Source organism: Odocoileus virginianus, chromosome 27 (genome assembly GCF_023699985.2).
Source record: "Odocoileus virginianus isolate 20LAN1187 ecotype Illinois chromosome 27, Ovbor_1.2, whole genome shotgun sequence".
Lineage (NCBI taxonomy): Eukaryota > Metazoa > Chordata > Mammalia > Artiodactyla > Cervidae > Odocoileus > Odocoileus virginianus.
In genome coordinates, this window is record NC_069700.1 from 36,807,736 (window position 1) to 36,822,838 (window position 15,103).

The 15,103-nt window shown below is 40.2% G+C and overlaps 1 long non-coding RNA gene across 1 annotated transcript; it reads right to left on the reverse strand.

Moving 5' to 3' along the window:
* Positions 1-4,891: 4,891 nt before the first annotated feature.
* On the reverse strand, positions 4,892-10,491 carry LOC139031467 (uncharacterized). The gene is made up of 3 exons (XR_011483969.1): positions 10,421-10,491; positions 10,037-10,152; positions 4,892-5,029 (listed from the first exon to the last, which is right to left on the reverse strand). It is a non-coding gene; the product is annotated as an uncharacterized lncRNA (long non-coding RNA).
* Positions 10,492-15,103: the final 4,612 nt, after the last annotated feature.

A 15,103-nucleotide genomic window follows, 5' to 3' on the forward strand; every position in this document is an offset into this window, starting at 1 on the left:
GTGTTTTCACAGACATCACTTCATTTGATTCTCATAATCCTCCAAGGTGGCTAAACTAGGTTGTTGGTGTCCCCATTTTATGGGTAAAGAAGCAGAGTCTCAGGGAGGTTAAATGACCTTTGACCTTTAATAAGTGGTTGGCCTAAGAGGAGAATGCTCTTCTTCTGACTTCTACCCTAAATGAAGGATAAAAAGAAATATAAGAAGTGTATTTTGTTATAACATTAAGCATATTGAGATGAATTTTAGAGTGTATTTTATATCCCAGTATAACTGTCTTGGTTGCGTTTATATCCCCTCCTTCCAGCAGAACCAATTATATTAGCACTAGGAAATTGATTATAAGGAAGTAAAGTGTTCAGTGACATCTTAAGAAGTCCCCATTGATTGATGGATTGATTATAGTTGATTTACAGTGTTGTGTTAGTTTCAGATGTACAGCAAAGCGATTCAGTTATATATGTATGTGTGTGTATATATATATATATATATATATTCTTTTTCTGATTCTTTTCCACCATAGGCTATAACAATATATTGAATATAGTTCCCTGTGCTATACAGTAGGGCCTTGTTTATTTTACCTAAAGTAATGTCTACCTGTTAATCCCAAACTCCTACTTTTTATCCCTTCCCCTTTTTCCTTTGGTAACAGAATGTTTGCTTTCTATGTCTGTGAGTCTGTTTTGTAAATAAGTTCATTTCTATACCAACATCTTTTTCATATATCTTTTTTAGTTAAGAGTTATCTCTGGATATATGTTCAGGAATGGGAAAAAAGCAGGGTGTATAGTAGCTCTATTTTTAGTTTTTTAAGGAAACTGTACTGTTTTCCATGGTGGCTGTACCAATTTACATACCCAACAACAGTGTAGGAGGGTTCCCTTTTTTCCACACCCTCTCCAGCATTATTATTTGTAGACTTAAAAAATAATAACTTATCTGCATTTTATGGTTCTTTTTTTATTGAGATATAGTGGATTTACAATGTTGTGTTAGTTTTTGGTAAATAACAAAGTGATTCAGTTATATATATGTATCTTTTTCAGATTCTTTTGTTTTATAGTTTATTACAAGATACTGAATATTTTTAGTAGACTTTTTGATGATGGCCATTCTGACTGGTGTGAGGTGATACCTCATTGTAGTTTTGATTTACATAAGAAGTCCCCTTTCAGATAAAACTCTTGAATTTAGTGTTGCCTCAGAAGTCTGTTCTTCACTGCCATGTAGAGGGACAAGAACTTACACTCTCGCCACGGGCTGTCTCAGAGATAAAGTTGGCAGCTTAAGAGAGCAGTCAGCCCAGTGTGGTGTGCCAGTCCCCAGGCAGCTTAAATGCTCTTGGGCCGGGTTGCGCTAATGTACTGGGCAGGTTTTGTTTGGAGAAAGCAGATGATCTGCCCTCTTGCTTCCTAAGTCAATATCCTTTGACTCTAGCTGCTTTGGTTTTGTCTTTTTATGCCTGGACCTGCCTATTTTCTCTATCTACTCCCACCTGGTGGCTCAGAGGTAAAGACTCCTCCCGCAATGCAGGAGCCCTGTATTTGATGGCTGCGTTGGCTCCAGATCCCCTGGAGTAGGAAATGCAACCCACTCCAGTGTTCTTGCTTGGGAACTTTCATGGACAGAGGAAGCTAGCAGGCTACTGTCCATGGAGTCGCAAAGAGTGGGACACAACTGACTCAGCACTCCCACCCCTCCATCTCCCTTTCCCTCTCCTATTTCCCTTTATTTCTCATTTTCTCTTGTCCTATCTGTCACTTTGATTTTCTATTAACCCGTAAGTATCACTAACAGATTACAGATTCCTATAAATGATGAGTGGGAATTTAGAAGAGTTTTTTTTTTTCAAATAATTTTCAGATCATTCTGCGTGTATGTGTGTTTGTGTGTGACTGAAATTAATTTATTTATTAAAATTTACTTCCTTAATTCTTAAATGGCTCACTCAGATACACTGGAGTCTTGCTCAAAATCCCTCTCTCACATAAACATCCTGATGTGATGTAAACATCACATCTTTCCAGATGTGATTTTCTAGAATCTGAAAATTCTAGATCAGATACATGTGCATAGACAGTATTAGCTAGAATCTTGCAAAAATATGCTCTTTCTGACGTGTGGGTGCAGGGGAGCTGGAGGCCAGCAGGTGTCAGGCTCTCCCAGGAGAGGATCTGAGAATGGATCGGATTGGAGACGGCTGCCCAAACCTGCGCTTGTTCACAAATGGCTCTCCTTAAGGGGATAATCCCCAAAGCAAAGAGGGTGAAGATGGTTGTGCTGGAGGAGGAAAGCAGGTCTAGGGACCGCCTGGCTGAGGGCAGCAGTCAGGCAGTCAGCTCCCAGTAATGCTTCTCAGGAGCCAGCTCTTAGAGAGGGGCCTGGGGAGCTTGCTGTTTGCATTAACTGGAAACCACTCCTCGCTGGTCTGTGGTTGGGACCTGACTAGCAAGCCAAAGATTGCTATGGTTCACCTTTTCTATCTCCTAAAGGTGAAGGACAGTCTATTTGCTAGGGGTTCCTCAAACCCGAGCAGACTGCGGAGCCCAGCTTCGGAGAGACGCTGATGGTGGCTTTTATAGAGGAGAATGCTTGCCCACCTTGCTGATGTAACTGGCTCAACAGACACAGAGACAAGCTCAAGGCCACCTCCCTCAGAGTGGCTCTCCATGAGTTTTCCAAAGTAATGTTTGAATGTTAAATTTTTGTTGTTGTTAAATGGAATGCACCATTTAATGCACTGCACAGCTTGTAGGATCTTTGTTCCCCAACCAGGGATCGATCCGGACCCCCTGCAGTGGAAGGGCAGAGTCCTAACCACTGGTCCACCAGGGAATTCCCAGATACAGATAACTGAAAGAGGCTTCTACCTAGGACTCTCGTCTAGCCAGTGAGTACCAGCTTGGTGAATAGCCCTGGTCTTTCTTCAAGGAAGAGCTTGCCAGTCATCTTCGGGGAGTGCAGTGGGCAGACAGCCCACACTTGTCGTGTGTCCTTCCACGCCCTCTTCAATGACAGAGGTGCTTTGTCCTGTCTCCCCCTGAGCAAGGAGCCCACCTCCAGGGACTGGTGTGGCAGAAGGGATAAAAGCCTAGCCAGCCATCGCCACCCAACTCGGACTTGCTCTCATGGGCCCTATTGGTGGGAGCTCCCAGCTGGGAGCTGAAGTTTCTCTTTTCCCTTTGTCCAATCCAGCTTGGTCCCCTACACTTCAGGGCTGTTGATCTTCTATCAGCTCACTGTCTGTGTTGGGGAAACCCAGCCTGCAGCAATTAACCTACCTCTTTGTCTTCGAAAACTTTATGTCCCCATAAAGCAAATACCTAAAAGTCTTTTGTGATTTAATTTTCAATAATATTTACACAAGACAGGAAAGGATTATTTGTACAAAATCTCAGAAAGGAAAAAAAAAAGTTATCTGGTACTAATAGTTATTATAAATTGAGTCTCAACACAGCCCACTTCACCACTGTTTACCATGGAGGAGAAGGTTCCTGAATTCTTGATTTACAAGATGCCATATACTCTGAAGTTTTTCACCCTTGTTTTTTGTCTTTCTTCTTTTACTAGTGAGTTTCCCTGAATGTCTTCATATATCTCTACATGGGGCTTTGTGGCTCCATCAACCTTTGGAGCTAGTCTCAAAATACCAAAGCACTGTCCTGACCTTGCTGGGGGAGCAGTCCTGCAGACTGGGGAGGGGGAGGAGGGAGGAGGGGAGGGTGGTGAGAGGACCCTAAGTCAGCAGGCTCCACTCCTGCAGCCCTAGCAACTTTGTTTCCAGTGTTTGCTGGATCTGTGCTTGACGCTTTAATTACCTACCTGGGTACCGTGGAATCAAATGGATTGCATCAGGAAAAGAAAACCTGAAGGAAGGAGTACCCTCACCTTTTAGGAGCTGCACAGGTCATAAGCAGAGGTCATAAGCCATAATTCATGGTGTCAGGAAATTTGTTTTTGAGTTTATCACATGCTAGATATAATCTAAAAAGTAATATGCATATGCCACAAATTTTGTTACATAAAATTTGAAAATTTTCTAATTTAAAAGGAACTACAGGCTGTCATACAGAGTGAAGTCAGAAAGAGAAAAACAAATATATATTCATGCATATATGTGGAATCTAGAAAAAGAATATTGTTGCTGTTTAGTTGCTAAAAGTCATGTCTGACTCTATTGCAATACCATGGAGTAGCCTGCCAAGCTCCATGGAATTTTCCAGGCAAGAATACTGGAGTGGCTTGCCATTTCCTTCCACAGGGGATCTTCCCGACCCAGGGATCTCATCTGGGTCTTCTATGGCAGGCAGGTCCACCGAGCCACCAGGGAATCCCATACACTATTGATACTATGTATAAAATAGATGACTAATGAGAGCCGACTGTATACCTAGGGAATGCTGCTCAGGGCTCTATGGTGCCCCAAATGGGAGAGAAACCCAGAAGAGGGGTTATTTTTTTTTTCATTTATTTTTATTAGTTGGAGGCTAATTACTTTACAATATTATAGTGGGTTTTGTCATACATTGACATGGATCAGCCATGGATTTACATGTATTTACATGTATTCCCCCCCTCCCACCTCCCTCTCTACCCAATCCCTCTGGGTCTTCCCAGTGCACCAGGCCCGAGCACTTGTTTCATGCATCCAATCTGGGCTGATGATCTGTTTCACCCCAGATAATATACATGTTTCGATGCTGTTCTCTCGAAACATCCCACTCTCGCCTTCTCCCACAGAGTCCAAAAGTCTGTTCTGTACACCTGTGTCTCTTTTTCTGTTTTTGTGTGCCTAGAGCCCGCTCACTTTGTTCATAGTAGGAACTAACCCAACATTGTAAAGTAACTATATTCCAATAAAAAAAGCACAGAGCTTATAGCGTCCAAGTCAGATTGAGAACTGTTTTTAATATGACACTGCGGGGTGATATCCTGGTTCACACAAGGGCTGGATTGTGAGTGTCACACCAGAATACCATCATGTTCTTATCTCTGTCTCAGGAAGTATTCTTATTAGAACCATCTCCTAGAAGAAAGCAAGTTATATTAAAAAATATTGAAACATGAGTCAGTTTTCAGTATTGCAGCATAATGAAAAACCACATATATGTACCCTGGAAAATTCAGTGAGAGTAGATTGTTAGAAAAGAAAACAGATGACCAGGAAGAGTTAGTTTTTATTCCTGGAAATAAGCACTTTTCCTAAATAATATATGGATATTTTTGTCTTGAAAATGTGATTTAGGTTTCTCTCAGTAAGTTATTAAAGCTATTTTGCTTGTTTTTTTTTTTTTTTTTTTTATCTCACAAGACCTACAAAAATTATGGGGGAAAGTGCTCTATAGCCCCTCCGCAAGGGCGGGGGGGCGGGGGAGAATATTTTTTTTTTGCTTGTTTTAATAGGCTTCTCTTATAAACATTTCAACAAAATCAAAAGAAGAAAAAGTGACAAATGTCTTGCAAAATAGAAATATCCTTTTTCTCAGTGATGATTTAAAACATTCAAAAAATATTTTCGTACAATGACCCTGACAGAATAGTCTCAGAAATACACGTTTTAAATGCTGATATGGTTCCAGTGTGTTTAATCTCAAATGAGGTGGTATGTGCAGCCCACGTGGTGATGTTTCAGGTTTATTCAGCACGACAGTGCCAGTGTTTTCTTGTTGGATGTTACCTTATCAAAGTGTCTGTCTCCTCAATAAGATATACTGGCTTCAAAATGAGTGGCTCCCACCATGTGTGGGCTGGCTTCTTTGCCGGACCCATGCTACACAGATCAGAGCACGTTTGCTCCAGCTGGCCTGCCTAGAACAAATATCGCCCCCGCCCACCCTGCTGCCCCCTTTCTCATCTTACTCTCTGACCTTTTAAAGGATTTCAGGTGCAATTGTCTGGCTTCTTCCTTTACTCTGCCCTTACTGGTTCTCTCTGCTTCTCTTTGCACTCTTCCATCCCATCATTTCTGGATTTTATTTGCCTTTCTGTATGAATGTTCTGTTTCTTTTAATCTACTGGAAACCGTTCTTATCATGCTCACTTAAAAGCTCTGGTGGCGTTGGACTTCGTCTTGATTGGAATAAATCCACATTTCAATTGCCAGTATTTTAGGCTTAAAATAAATGTTATTGTTCAGCTTTATGCTCTCTAAAAAATAGTAGGGCAGGGAGAAAAATGACAAAGCTTTGCACAATTATCAAATCACAGGAAAATGTTCTTGCTGGATCACCTGGGGATATCTAGGCCACTGTAGAGTTTTTCTTCTAATTGTTTTTCATTTTTGTATGCTTTGAGTAGCAATGCTCAGGACTTTTAAATTCCCATCAAGAAATGTTCTCATTCTGTCATACAAATTCAACTCAACCTCTTATTTTACAGATCTATCACCTTCATGTTCAGAAGAGCCGTGAAGAAACTGTGAATGGGTCTCAGTCCTGTCTATGCTGTCTCCTCCATAGCGTTTATCACACATTGGTGATTCTCTTCCTAGCAGTTAAATATTGACTTTAAGAAAAAGAACATCACCCCAGGGCCCAAAGAAGAAACATTACCCTGGGTTTGAATAAACTCTGGGAGTTGGTGATGGACAGGGAGGCCTGGCGTTCTGCAGTCCACGGGGTCGCAAAGAGTTGGACATGACTGAGTGACTGAACTGAACTGAACTGAAACTGTCCACTATTTGAATTGCAAGAACTAAACGTAACGTCTGAATGTAACACCTGAAAAGGTCATCCTGACCCACTTCACCACTGCCTCCACAAGTCTGAGTCAGCACATGACTCTGTCCTGGAAACAAGAATGCTCGCGTCCCCCGCCACATGTGTGCTATCTGTGTGGACGCATGGCCTCATGTGTCCCTACCCCACCCATCCCACGTGGCATCTAATTATCATTCTCACTTAGTTTTGAGCTCAGATTATTCCAAATTTGGACAGTAAAGTCCCTTCAAGATGGTCCCTTGTGCCTGGGTCATATTGCCATGATTGCCATGTTTCTTGGCAGCATATCCTTACCTTCCAGTGCAACTGAATGTTCCAAGCTTGAAGGGCTCTTCGCCTTGTGCTCACAAGGCCACGTGGGGTGGGAGGTGGTGGCTGACTTCTTCCTCACCTGGACTGTCTGACACATCCCAGCCCTGGGAGGCTGGCTGAAACCTCCACCCCACCCCTGTGAGTTAGGTGAGTGAGGTCAGGGCAGAACCTGGGAAGAGCAGGTTCGGCTCTAAAACCGTGTGCTTCATTATCTGTCCAGACTGCTCAGTAAATGGAAAAGGTTTATTCAAGTTTAAAAAAAAAGTTCCAGGCTCACCCGGCAGCTCCCGCCTCACTCTTCTCCAGCCTGGCTTTCAGCCACTTCGCCGAGAGCCTGGGTTTCCTGTCGTGGGGTGTGGTGTTAGAGATCCAGGTCTGCCCTGGCCTGTGCTCAATGTTGCTGGAGTGTCTGTCTTCTGAGCCTTTTTAGTGGAAACAGCCAGGAAATATACACATGCACCCACACACATTAGTACGCACATGCCCACACATGGTCTACACATGGGTGCATGTATATGCATAAACATGTAGTTTAAGTATCATGAGTTCATGCTAGTATCTCCAATTCCAGTTTACTGTTTCTTTGTTTATGTCTGTTTTGAATGTAAGGATGGGGACCCCTTTCTTTTTTTTAATTCTTTTATTTTTTTAATTTCTTGGCCTCCCTGGTGCTGCATGTGGGATCTCAGATCACCCAACCAGGACTGGCAACCAGGCCCCTGCATTGCAGGGAAGTCCTTCCAGTTTACCTTTCTCACCTTCCCCCTCCCACATCTATGTGTCTCTTCTTTCCCAGTGAGAATCTTAGCTTCCAGGAACATCAGGACATGAATCACTTGCTCAGTCCTGTATTACATCTGAAACAGTATCAGAATACCTTGACCCACAACCACTTCAGAAGCAAACCTGCTAAAAAGAGTTCAGGATCTTTCTAGTTCTCCCATCTTCCTGCCCAGCATGAGACAGAGGACAAATAGCTCACAGGTCAAAACTGTTAAAAATTATTCAAATTAAGTTCTCCCCTACTGTGGTTATAGTTATTAATATTATTGATTCTAAATAATAATATATTATTAGGTAACCAACTTAATTTTTTGTTTCATTTCTCTTCTATTAGGTAACAAAATTTTGTTACCTAATAATTGGTGGATCTGTCTACAAAAGTTCACCTTTGACTATTTGTCTGTAGTGTGTGTTTCAGACTATAAGAAACACTTGCTTCCATTTTCTGGAACTTATTCACTGAATCTTCTCATCCAGATTTATTCCCATCTGTCCATGCCTTTGTTTCAGAGTAGATTCTACTGTGGTTCAAATCAGTTGTGCATGTTCCATATGAATAAAGTTCCAGGCACACACAGCCTAGAAATGTACATGTTTTGCTACAAGATACTTAAATCTCAGCGTGCAGGGACCTCATTCCCACTGTGACTTGATGGCTCCCACTTTGCAGTTTTAAACTTTTATGTTAACCTGGCATTCTGGACGGGGACTTTTCTCCTTTTCTGTGAGTCATAGCAACGTAACAGCCATAAGGAGAGCTAAACTTGGAGAGACTTGTTTTCAAGGATTTGAGGATCTGCCCTCTGGCTTTTTCTCATCTGTATTTCATAACAAAAAACTAACAAGGATTTCACTTTGGTGAATCTGCCTACTAAATCGATACTTACACAGAACACATTCGTCAATTAGCATTTGGGGTTTTGATTAAACCATTACGCAATAATTTTGCTTTAGTGGCTGTTAAAAGTATATTTTAAAAGGAAAAATATGTTCTGGTATTGACTACTTCAAGGTTCTTCAGTTTATCAAAATCTGTGCATATTGTAATGTGGCCTTATAACGTACGGGCGAACCCTTGTGATCTTAGTACTTACTATCGTATGATACACAAAATAACCCACACATCAAAACTGACAATAAAACAGCAAAATCAGACTGACATTCCTGAAGTGCCTAGCACTTTCACTTGCTTTTCTATCCCTAATTGGATCCATTGTCTCCTTCTTTTATGTTCTACTGCCTAAAACATTTGTCCCATTGTTTTATTCATGCTTTCGGAGAAGGCAATGGCACCCCACTCCAGTTCTCTTGCCTGGAAAATCCCATGGATGGAGGAGCCTGGTGGGCTGCAGTCCATGGGGTCGCAAAGAGTCGGACATGACTGAGTGATTTCACTTTCATTTTTCACTTTCATGCACTGGAGAAGGAAATGACAACCCACTCCAGTGTTCTTGCCTGGAGAATCCCAGGGACAGGGAAGCCTGGTGGGCTGCCGTCTATGGGGTCGCACAGAGTCGGACACGACTGAACTGACTTAGCAGCAGTAGCAGTTTATTCATGCTTTAGTCACCTCTTTGTTAGTAATTACCTTTACTTGATTACTCATCTTCCATGGTGATTCCTGGCCTTTGGTTCATCTTTTTTTGTTTAGCCTCCTTCCTTTTGAAATCCCTACATTTCATTTGTCAACAACCTCAGATGATCTCAAAGATACCTGGGGTTTTTCTGATGAGTCCTTCTACTTCAGATGAGGCCCCTGACCTGGGATCTCAAGACCCAGGGGACATCAAGATGTGGAATGAGCCAATGGAGGCTTCCTCCCCTATTCAGACTGTTAGGGTAATGCTTTTAAATCATCTTATTCTCCAAGAAAAACAATTGAATATTTTTGCCACTTATACTTTTCTAATATTGTTCCTGAGTCACACTGTCTTAGTTATAGTTTAAGTTGTTAGAAATTGCTTTAAAGAGGTAAAAAAAAAAATCCATCTTTCATCTACATTGTTTTTCATTTGCAAATACTAGAAATTTGAGTTAAAAATCATATAACTTGAGATAGTAAAGGAGAAATATCGTATGATATCTCTTACATGTGGAATCTAAAAGAAAATGATACAATGAATTTACGAAACAGAAAGAGACTCACAGACTTGGAGAATGAACTTATGGTTGTTTGCACACACTGCAGTATTTAAAATGGATAACGAACGAGGACTTACTGTATAGCACATGGAACTCTTCTCGGTGTTACGTGGCAGCCTGGATGGGAGGGGAGTTTGGGGGAGAATGGATACATGTATAGGTATGGCTGAGTCCCTTCGCTGTTCATCTGAAACTATCAGAACATTGTTAGTCAGCTATATTCCAATACAAAATAAAAAGTTGAAAAACAAATAAATATGTTTAAATGCTAATAAAAACCATATAACTTGAAACAGTCTATATAACATGAAGTCATTAGCATATTAAAATTTCATACTTTTAATTTTAAGCACATTTTATAAAAACTCCATAGTCAATGACTCTAAAGTAACCATAGATATATTTTCATTTCTTATATTTTACTGGAAAAAAGTGATTAAAATCATTGTATAGATTTTTACCTTGTTCTTGTGTGTCTGGTGTAACTAATTCTTTTCCTTAGGTACAAATGACCTACTTGTTGTTCATTTTCTGCTGGAATAAAATAGCTTTTCAATTTAATGATTAACTTTGGAAGAGCATGCATTAGTTTGGAGGAGAGAACAAGTAATAATGACCTAATTCATTGTTTCTTTTTCTCTTAAGTGTTTTCCTTAAAGTTAATTTCCTCTAGACTTAGTTCATAATATCTTTTATTTACCATCAACAGAAGTACCTCCTAGAATAGTGTTCTATCCCTGAGTAAATGCTGCTATTCTTTATAGTGTTTCTAACTAAATTTTTTTTTTTAAACCGTGCATTTTCCTCAAAGGTTCAGACATTATTGGATGGCGGAGTTGGTTCAATGATAAATGTTATCAAGTCTGATATCTGTGTTTTCTTTGTCTTTTCCTTATAGTCACAAAAAGGGTGCCATCAATCCCATCATATCTACTATCAAGGCAGGAAGAAAGGGAAAGTGCCTGCTTTTAGTTTATAATTTAAGAAATAGATACAGGAGGATCTGTAACCTAAAAATATAAATATTGTAACTCTTCTACTTAAAACATCTTACTTTAAAAATTACTTATCTGAAAGGCTATCAAATATTTTTATTACATTACTATTTAGCGAATATTCATTTAAGAAATACAAACTATGTGCCAGACAGTATTTTAATAGTTGAGACTAAACTCTAATAAAGAGATTTTTTTGCCTCTAAGGACCCTCTGGATTCATCCAAGAAAAAGTGCAAGAAAACAGATAAATATAGCCCTGTGTGATGGATAAACCCCAGAGCATAGCACTGTCAAGGGCAGGATTAGAGTGTGGGGTTGCTAACTGATATCTGGGGCAGGTGAGACTTGGCCCAGAATCTGGATCATGAAGATAAGGTGAGTAGTAAAAGTGAACCTCCAATACTTTGGCCACCTGATGCAAATAACTGACTCATTGGAAAAGACCCTGATGCTGAGAAAGATTGAAGGCAGGAGGAGAAGGGGACGGCAGAGGATGAGATGGTTGGATGGCATCACTGACTTGATGGACATGAGTTTGAGCAAGCTCTAGGAGTTGGTGATGGACAGGGAAGCCTGGCATGCTGCAGTCCAGGGGTCACAAAGAGTCAGACATGACTGAGTGACTGAATGGAACTGAACTGAAAAGTGAAGGAGGAAATGGAGAGTGTCCAGGCATCAGGATAGCATATGAAAAGGCTCGGAGGTGATTGGGTGCACAGTACTCAAGAACCATGTCCAGATCACAGGCACAAGGCATGGAAATTTAGGCAAACACTTCACTTTTTCAGGACCTTGGTCTTGGTTCTGTTATTGTTAATTATACTATGAGCTTTTAGTTTCATCTGTTTCTTCTTCCTTAGAACTTGGTTTTGGTTCTACTATCCTGGGACCTCTGGGCTAACAAGCCAAATACTTTCTTGTATTAACATTGGAATTCAATAGAAGCTATATATCATGTCATGATATATATATCAATCTATATATACCATGGTGGCCTTATCTTCCCTATAGGTGTGATTAATGCTGTGTTTGTATGCTTTCTTTCTTTTCTTGTATAGCACAAAAAATTGAAATATTTTCCCACATTTAAAATCAGGAGATTTCATAGAAGAATCCAGTTTCTCTGGAGAATGAGAAGATCTGGAAAGACCAGGACTACATCCTCCTACAGCAACAATAGCCTGGAGCTGCACGAGGACTGGCCGCGTCCAGTTCACCATCGTCCTCACATCCCGTTGTTTCCTAAGTGCCCACTAGGCTAATTAAAGGTTGGTTGGCTCCTGAAGGCATTTATATTTGCAAGCGTTAGTTCAGTACATGAAGTGTTTATAGAGAGAGGGTTTGTGTCCTCCACAGGTATATGTGTATATATATATATATATATATATATATATATGCATGTGTATACACACATGCATATATATAATGTATGTGTATATATATGCATGTGTGTATATGTATGTATATATAAGTGTATGTGTGTAAATATATATGTATGTATTATATATGTGTTAATATATATGTGTGTATAGAATATATGTATGTGTGTTTATATGTAGATGTGTATATATATATGTATATATAGTATATGAATATGTATATCATGTGTGTATATATATCTGTGTGTGCCTATATATGTATGTGTGTATATCAATGTGTGCATATGCATGTGTATACATATGCATGTGTGCATACATATGCATGTGTATACACACATATGTACATCTTCTTGAGGAGACATTTCTGGGTTAACTTGCACACTAGCAATTCTTGTCAGGCTACATCAACATAATTCTATTCCTATTGACACAAACTTATCACATTTCATTGAGTTTACATTGGCTACCAGTCTGCTTGAGTGAACAGCCATGAAGCACCTCTCTATTATGAGTCTTGTTTTTAGTTATCTAACACAATTTTTGCACCCTGCAAAATGTTTACTAACTGATAGACTTTACCATCTAAAAAAAAAAAAAATCCCTCAGCAGGTTATGACAAAAGGAACAAAATAAGACTGTGAATCTTCAGGCATGATGTCTCCTTGGTTTCTGTTAACCCATTTAGTCTCCTTGGAAAATAGCTGTAATGTCCTCAGCTCTGTCTACATGATGAGGTTGTCACTGATATTCAAGTGGGATGGTATATGTCACCAGGACTGTAAGTAGATACCAAGGACCTTTAGATAAAAGGGGCTATCACTTATCATCCTTAGGAGTCATAAAAAGTGTTACCAGAAAGAGCTACTGGTCTAAAAAAACGCACAATTTAAAACAGTATGACTTCTTATAAGAAAGGAAGCCAAAGAGTGGAAGGCCCTATGTACGGAGGCTTAGGGGACTGTGCCCAGTGACAGACTGGCTGTTGACTAAGGTCTGCATTATGTTTTGCTCAGAGGGTGGGTGAAATTTATTGAACCTATGACTATGGCAGTATTAGACCTCCAGAACAAAAAGGAAAGATAGAGATGATCTTGTCTAGCTCACTCATTTTAATGATGCACAAGCAGGTTCTCAGAGGGGCCATGTGGCAGAGACAAGGCAGGGACGCTGGCCTACTAGTGCCTGTGCCTTCACTTCCAAGGCGGTGTGCAATGCCCATGTGGGTTTACCTGAAATCTCTTCATTTTGCTATTTTAAAAGAAAGTTAGAGACCTGTTTCTTCTGTGTCTTTGAGGCTTATTTATCATGTGAGTCAAATAGGAGAACCTCAATAACTTATCATCTTGGACAGGTTATGGTGTCCTTGGGAATGACCAGGAGTGAGATTTGAAGAAGAGAAGTAGAAGGCAAAAGCAAAAAGGAAAGATATTCCCATCTGAATTCAGAGTTCCAAAGAATAGCAAGGAAAGATAAGAAAGCCTTCCTCAGTGATCAGTGCAAAGAAATAGAGGAAAAGAGTAGAATGGGAAAAACTAGATATCTCTTCAAGAAAATTAGTGATACCAAGGGATTTCATGCAAAGATGGGCAGAATAAAGGCCAGAAATGGTATAGACCTAACAGAAGGAGAAGATATTAAGAAGAGGTGGCAAGCATACACAAAAGAACTATACAAAAAGGATCTTCATGACCCAAATAACCATGATGGTGTGATCATTCACCTAGAGTCAGACATCCTGAAATGTGAAGTCAAGTAGGCCTTAGGAAGCATCACTACAAACAAAGCTGGTGGAGGTGATAGAATCCCAGTTGAGCTATATCAAATCCTAAAAGATGATGCTGTGAAAGTCCTGCACTCAATATGCCAGTAAATTTGGAAAACTCAGCAGTGGCCCCAGGACTGGAAAAGGTCAGTTTTCACTCTAGTCCCAAAGAAAGGCAATGCCAAAGGATGCTCAAACTACTGCACAATTGCACTCATCTCACACACTAGCAAAGTAATGCTCAAAATTCTGCAAGCCAGGCTTCAACAGTACATGAACCATGAACTTCCAAGATGTTCAAGCTGGATTTAGAAAAGGCAGAGGAACCAGAGATCAAATTGCCAACATCCGCTGGATCATTGAAAAAAGGAAGAGAGTTCCAGAAAAACATCTACTTCTGCTTTATTGACTGTGCCAAAGCCTTTGACTGTGTGGATCACAACAAACTGGAAAATTCTTAAAGAAATGGGAATACTGGACCACCTTACCTGCCTCCTGAGAAATCTGTATGCAGGTCAAGAAGCAACAGTTAGAACTGGACGTGGAACAACAGACTGGTTCCAAATAGGGAAAGGAGTATGTCAAGGTTGTATATGGTCACTCTGCTTATTTAACTTACATTCAGAGTATATCATGCAAAATGCTGGACTGGATGAAGCACAAGCTGGAATCAAAATTGCCTGGAGAAATATCAATAACATCAGATATGCAGATGACACCACCCTTATGGGAGAAAGCAAAGAACTAAAGAGCCTCTTGATGAAAGTGAAAGAGGAAAGTGAAAAAGCTGGCTTAAAACTCAACATTCAGAAAACAAAGATCATGGCATCTGGTCCCATCACCTCATGGCAAATAGATGGGGAAACAATGGAAACAGTGAGACAGTTTTTTTGGGTTGCAAATCACTGCAGATAGTGACTGCAGTCATGAAATTAAAAGATTCTTGCACCTTGGAAGAGAAGCTATGACCAACCTAGATAGCATATTAAAAAGCAGAGACATTAC